This window comes from Triturus cristatus, chromosome 4_1 (genome assembly GCF_964204655.1).
Source record: "Triturus cristatus chromosome 4_1, aTriCri1.1, whole genome shotgun sequence".
Classification (NCBI taxonomy): Eukaryota; Metazoa; Chordata; class Amphibia; order Caudata; family Salamandridae; genus Triturus; species Triturus cristatus.
Genome location: NC_140585.1, coordinates 122,691,304 through 122,697,303, shown reverse-complemented (window position 1 = coordinate 122,697,303; position 6,000 = coordinate 122,691,304). Strand labels below are relative to the sequence as shown.

The window sequence follows — 6,000 nt, the reverse complement described above, 5'->3', positions numbered from 1 at the left end:
AGTACTTGAATAGGAGTGATATCACTGTATGTTAACCTAGACTCAGGCCCTACCTAATCTTGGAGATACATTTCTCATGAATGAGTAACCAAGGGAGATACAATTTTTAGGAGTTAGTGCATGTCTAATGCAAGATTAATCACCATATTATGAGAGCCAATGCAATCATCCAGCAAAAAATACTCGTTTTCGCCCAACGTGGGGCTCGAACCCACGACCCTGAGATTAAGAGTCTCATGCTCTACCGACTGAGCTAGCCGGGCTCCCACTTAAATATGGTGTGCAGAATCATCATTTTTTATTAAGGAAAACCGTTTCTGGATATTCCTCTGCTCTTGTTTTGCAAGGAACTTCACTTTTATACATCCTTCAGAGGAAAGAATGTCAAGTAAAATAAGACGAAATGAAAATGGAAGGTGTGAAATTTTCATTTTGAGATTGCATAAGAAATCAAATTCCTCTCACGTGCTATAGAATACCTAAACACTTTTGATTAAACCACTTTAGTTGTTATAATGACACCAAATTTGAAAGCCATCTGTGACTTTTCTGTTCTTACTCTGCAACAACCATGGCAATTACAAGTTAAAAAGTAAAATGTATGCAAATTTTAGAATGGAGAATGCGGGCATCGATCCCGCTACCTCTCGCATGCTAAGCGAGCGCTCTACCATTTGAGCTAATTCCCCTGTGTGCTCACTCAGCATCACATTTCAAAAGTAACGTTACTGCTGTCCACACTTTATTTTAAGTCTAATTGCCCATAACATGAGTGTTCAGTTCACTCCTAACTGATGCCTTAACTACACCTAGGGGATGTTTTACACTTCAGGTTGGCATGTTTAGTACTTGAATAGGAGTGATATCACTGTATGTTAACCTATACTCAGGCCCTACCTAATCTTGGAGATACATTTCTCATGCATGAGTAACCAAGGGAGATACAATTTTTAGGAGTTAGTGCATGTCTAATGCAAGATTAATCACCATATTATGAGAGCCAATGCTATCATCCAGCAAAAAATACTCGTTTTCCCCCAACGTGGATATTCCTCTGCTCTTGTTTTGCAAGGAACTTCACTTTTATACATCCTTCAGAGGAAAGAATGTCAAGTAAAATAAGACGAAATGAAAATGGAAGGTGTGAAATTTTCATTTTGAGATTGCATAAGAAATCAAATTCCTCTCACGTGCTATAGAATACCTAAACACTTTTGATTAAACCACTTTAGTTGTTATAATGACACCAAATTTGAAAGCCATCTGTGACTTTTCTGTTCTTACTCTGCAACAACCATGGCAATTACAAGTTAAAAAGTAAAATGTATGCAAATTTTAGAATGGAGAATGCGGGCATCGATCCCGCTACCTCTCGCATGCTAAGCGAGCGCTCTACCATTTGAGCTAATTCCCCTGTGTGCTCACTCAGCATCACATTTCAAAAGTAACGTTACTGCTGTCCACACTTTATTTTAAGTCTAATTGCCCATAACATGAGTGTTCAGTTCACTCCTAACTGATGCCTTAACTACACCTAGGGGATGTTTTACACTTCAGGTTGGCATGTTTAGTACTTGAATAGGAGTGATATCACTGTATGTTAACCTAGACTCAGGCCCTACCTAATCTTGGAGATACATTTCTCATGAATGAGTAACCAAGGGAGATACAATTTTTAGGAGTTAGTGCATGTCTAATGCAAGATTAATCACCATATTATGAGAGCCAATGCAATCATCCAGCAAAAAATACTCGTTTTCGCCCAACGTGGGGCTCGAACCCACGACCCTGAGATTAAGAGTCTCATGCTCTACAGACTGAGCTAGCCGGGCTCCCACTCAAATATGGTGTGCAGACTCATCATTTTTTATTAAGGAAAACCGTTTCTGGATATTCCTCTGCTCTTGTTTTGCAAGGAACTTCACTTTTATACATCCTTCAGAGGAAAGAATGTCAAGTAAAATAAGACGAAATGAAAATGGAAGGTGTGAAATTTTCATTTTGAGATTGCATAAGAAATCAAATTCCTCTCACGTGCTATAGAATACCTAAACACTTTTGATTAAACCACTTTAGTTGTTATAATGACACCAAATTTGAAAGCCATCTGTGACTTTTCTGTTCTTACTCTGCAACAACCATGGCAATTACAAGTTAAAAAGTAAAATGTATGCAAATTTTAGAATGGAGAATGCGGGCATCGATCCCGCTACCTCTCGCATGCTAAGCGAGCGCTCTACCATTTGAGCTAATTCCCCTGTGTGCTCACTCAGCATCACATTTCAAAAGTAACGTTACTGCTGTCCACACTTTATTTTAAGTCTAATTGCCCATAACATGAGTGTTCAGTTCACTCCTAACTGATGCCTTAACTACACCTAGGTGATGTTTTACACTTCAGGTTGGCATGTTTAGTACTTGAATAGGAGTGATATCACTGTATGTTAACCTAGACTCAGGCCCTACCTAATCTTGGAGATACATTTCTCATGAATGAGTAACCAAGGGAGATACAATTTTTAGGAGTTAGTGCATGTCTAATGCAAGATTAATCACCATATTATGAGAGCCAATGCTATCATCCAGCAAAAAATACTCGTTTTCGCCCAACGTGGGGCTCGAACCCACGACCCTGAGATTAAGAGTCTCATGCTCTACCGACTGAGGTAGCCGGGCTCCCACTTAAATATGGTATGCAGACTCATCATTTTTTATTAAGGAAAACTGTTTCTGGATATTCCTCTGCTCTTGTTTTGCAAGGAACTTCACTTTTATACATCCTTCAGAGGAAAGAATGTCAAGTAAAATAAGACGAAATGAAAATGGAAGGTGTGAAATTTTCATTTTGAGATTGCATAAGAAATCAAATTCCTCTCACGTGCTATAGAATACCTAAACACTTTTGATTAAACCACTTTAGTTGTTATAATGACACCAAATTTGAAAGCCATCTGTGACTTTTCTGTTCTTACTCTGCAACAACCATGGCAATTACAAGTTAAAAAGTAAAATGTATGCAAATTTTAGAATGGAGAATGCGGGCATCGATCCCGCTACCTCTCGCATGCTAAGCGAGCGCTCTACCATTTGAGCTAATTCCCCTGTGTGCTCACTCAGCATCACATTTCAAAAGTAACGTTACTGCTGTCCACACTTTATTTTAAGTCTAATTGCCCATAACATGAGTGTTCAGTTCACTCCTAACTGATGCCTTAACTACACCTAGGGGATGTTTTACACTTCAGGTTGGCATGTTTAGTACTTGAATAGGAGTGATATCACTGTATGTTAACCTAGACTCAGGCCCTACCTAATCTTGGAGATACATTTCTCATGAATGAGTAACCAAGGGAGATACAATTTTTAGGAGTTAGTGCATGTCTAATGCAAGATTAATCACCATATTATGAGAGCCAATGCAATCATCCAGCAAAAAATACTCGTTTTCGCCCAACGTGGGGCTCGAACCCACGACCCTGAGATTAAGAGTCTCATGCTCTACCGACTGAGCTAGCCGGGCTCCCACTCAAATATGGTATGCAGACTCATCATTTTTTATTAAGGAAAACCGTTTCTGGATATTCCTCTGCTCTTGTTTTGCAAGGAACTTCACTTTTATACATCAATTCAGAGGAAAGAATGTCAAGTAAAATAAGACGAAATGAAAATGGAAGGTGTGAAATTTTCATTTTGAGATTGCATAAGAAATCAAATTCCTCTCACGTGCTATAGAATACCTAAACACTTTTGATTAAACCACTTTAGTTGTTATAATGACACCAAATTTGAAAGCCATCTGTGACTTTTCTGTTCTTACTCTGCAACAACCATGGCAATTACAAGTTAAAAAGTAAAATGTATGCAAATTTTAGAATGGAGAATGCAGGCATCGATCCCGCTACCTCTCGCATGCTAAGCGAGCGCTCTACCATTTGAGCTAATTCCCCTGTGTGCTCACTCAGCATCACATTTCAAAAGTAACGTTACTGCTGTCCACACTTTATTTTAAGTCTAATTGCCCATAACATGAGTGTTCAGTTCACTCCTAACTGATGCCTTAACTACACCTAGGGGATGTTTTACACTTCAGGTTGGCATGTTTAGTACTTGAATAGGAGTGATATCACTGTATGTTAACCTATACTCAGGCCCTACCTAATCTTGGAGATACATTTCTCATGAATGAGTAACCAAGGGAGATACAATTTTTAGGAGTTAGTGCATGTCTAATGCAAGATTAATCACCATATTATGAGAGCCAATGCTATCATCCAGCAAAAAATACTCGTTTTCGCCCAACGTGGATATTCCTCTGCTCTTGTTTTGCAAGGAACTTCACTTTTATACATCCTTCAGAGGAAAGAATGTCAAGTAAAATAAGACGAAATGAAAATGGAAGGTGTGAAATTTTCATTTTGAGATTGCATAAGAAATCAAATTCCTCTCACGTGCTATAGAATACCTAAACACTTTTGATTAAACCACTTTAGTTGTTATAATGACACCAAATTTGAAAGCCATCTGTGACTTTTCTGTTCTTACTCTGCAACAACCATGGCAATTACAACTTAAAAAGTAAAATGTATGCAAATTTTAGAATGGAGAATGCGGGCATCGATCCCGCTACCTCTCGCATGCTAAGCGAGCGCTCTACCATTTGAGCTAATTCCCCTGTGTGCTCACTCAGCATCACATTTCAAAAGTAACGTTACTGCTGTCCACACTTTGTTTTAAGTCTAATTGCCCATAACATGAGTGTTCAGTTCACTCCTAACTGATGCCTTAACTACACCTAGGGGCTGTTTTATACTTCAGGTTGGCATGTTTAGTACTTGAATAGGAATGATATCACTGTATGTTAACCTAGACTCAGGCCCTACCTAATCTTGGAGATACATTTCTCATGAATGAGTAACCAAGGGAGATACAATTTTTAGGAGTTAGTGCATGTTTAATGCAAGATTAATCACCATATTATGAGAGCCAATGCAATCATCCAGCAAAAAATACTCGTTTTCGCCCAACGTGGGGCTCGAACCCACGACCCTGAGATTAAGAGTCTCATGCTCTACCGACTGAGCTAGCCGGGCTCCCACTTATATATGGTATGCAGACTCATCATTTTTTATTAAGGAAAACCGTTTCTGGATATTCCTCTGCTCTTGTTTTGCAAGGAACTTCACTTTTATACATCCTTCAGAGGAAAGAATGTCAAGTAAAATAAGACGAAATGAAAATGGAAGGTGTGAAATTTTCATTTTGAGATTGCATAAGAAATCAAATTCCTCTCACGTGCTATAGAATACCTAAACACTTTTGATTAAACCACTTTAGTTGTTATAATGACACCAAATTTGAAAGCCATCTGTGACTTTTCTGTTCTTACTCTGCAACAACCATGGCAATTACAAGTTAAAAAGTAAAATGTATGCAAATTTTAGAATGGAGAATGCGGGCATCGATCCCGCTACCTCTCGCATGCTAAGCGAGCGCTCTACCATTTGAGCTAATTTCCCTGTGTGCTCACTCAGCATCACATTTCAAAAGTAACGTTACTGCTGTCCACACTTTATTTTAAGTCTAATTGCCCATAACATGAGTGTTCAGTTCACTCCTAACTGATGCCTTAACTACACCTAGGGGATGTTTTACACTTCAGGTTGGCATGTTTAGTACTTGAATAGGAGTGATATCACTGTATGTTAACCTACACTCAGGCCCTACCTAATCTTGGAGATACATTTCTCATGAATGAGTAACCAAGGGAGATACAATTTTTAGGAGTTAGTGCATGTCTAATGCAAGATTAATCACCATATTATGAGAGCCAATGCAATCATCCAGCAAAAAATACTTGTTTTCGCCCAACGTGGGGCTCGAACCCACGACCCTGAGATTAAGAGTCTCATGCTCTACCGACTGAGCTAGCCGGGCTCCCACTTAAATATGGTGTGCAGACTCATCATTTTTTATTAAGGAAAACCGTTTCTGGATATTCCT

The 6,000-nt window shown here is 38.8% G+C and overlaps 9 non-coding genes across 9 annotated transcripts; all 9 read right to left on the bottom strand.

Moving 5' to 3' along the window:
• Positions 1-190: 190 nt before the first annotated feature.
• On the bottom strand, positions 191-263 carry TRNAK-CUU (transfer RNA lysine (anticodon CUU)). The gene has a single exon. It is a non-coding gene; the product is annotated as a tRNA-Lys (tRNA).
• A 353-nt stretch (positions 264-616) lies between these two features.
• On the bottom strand, positions 617-689 carry TRNAA-AGC (transfer RNA alanine (anticodon AGC)). Its single transcript has one exon. It is a non-coding gene; the product is annotated as a tRNA-Ala (tRNA).
• Positions 690-1,341: 652 nt separating this feature from the next.
• TRNAA-AGC (transfer RNA alanine (anticodon AGC)) lies at positions 1,342-1,414 on the bottom strand. Its single transcript has one exon. It is a non-coding gene; the product is annotated as a tRNA-Ala (tRNA).
• A 771-nt stretch (positions 1,415-2,185) lies between these two features.
• On the bottom strand, positions 2,186-2,258 carry TRNAA-AGC (transfer RNA alanine (anticodon AGC)). Its single transcript has one exon. It is a non-coding gene; the product is annotated as a tRNA-Ala (tRNA).
• Positions 2,259-3,029: 771 nt separating this feature from the next.
• On the bottom strand, positions 3,030-3,102 carry TRNAA-AGC (transfer RNA alanine (anticodon AGC)). Its single transcript has one exon. It is a non-coding gene; the product is annotated as a tRNA-Ala (tRNA).
• A 345-nt stretch (positions 3,103-3,447) lies between these two features.
• On the bottom strand, positions 3,448-3,520 carry TRNAK-CUU (transfer RNA lysine (anticodon CUU)). The gene has a single exon. It is a non-coding gene; the product is annotated as a tRNA-Lys (tRNA).
• A 1,079-nt stretch (positions 3,521-4,599) lies between these two features.
• Positions 4,600-4,672, bottom strand: TRNAA-AGC (transfer RNA alanine (anticodon AGC)). Its single transcript has one exon. It is a non-coding gene; the product is annotated as a tRNA-Ala (tRNA).
• A 345-nt stretch (positions 4,673-5,017) lies between these two features.
• Positions 5,018-5,090, bottom strand: TRNAK-CUU (transfer RNA lysine (anticodon CUU)). The gene has a single exon. It is a non-coding gene; the product is annotated as a tRNA-Lys (tRNA).
• A 771-nt stretch (positions 5,091-5,861) lies between these two features.
• Positions 5,862-5,934, bottom strand: TRNAK-CUU (transfer RNA lysine (anticodon CUU)). Its single transcript has one exon. It is a non-coding gene; the product is annotated as a tRNA-Lys (tRNA).
• Positions 5,935-6,000: the final 66 nt, after the last annotated feature.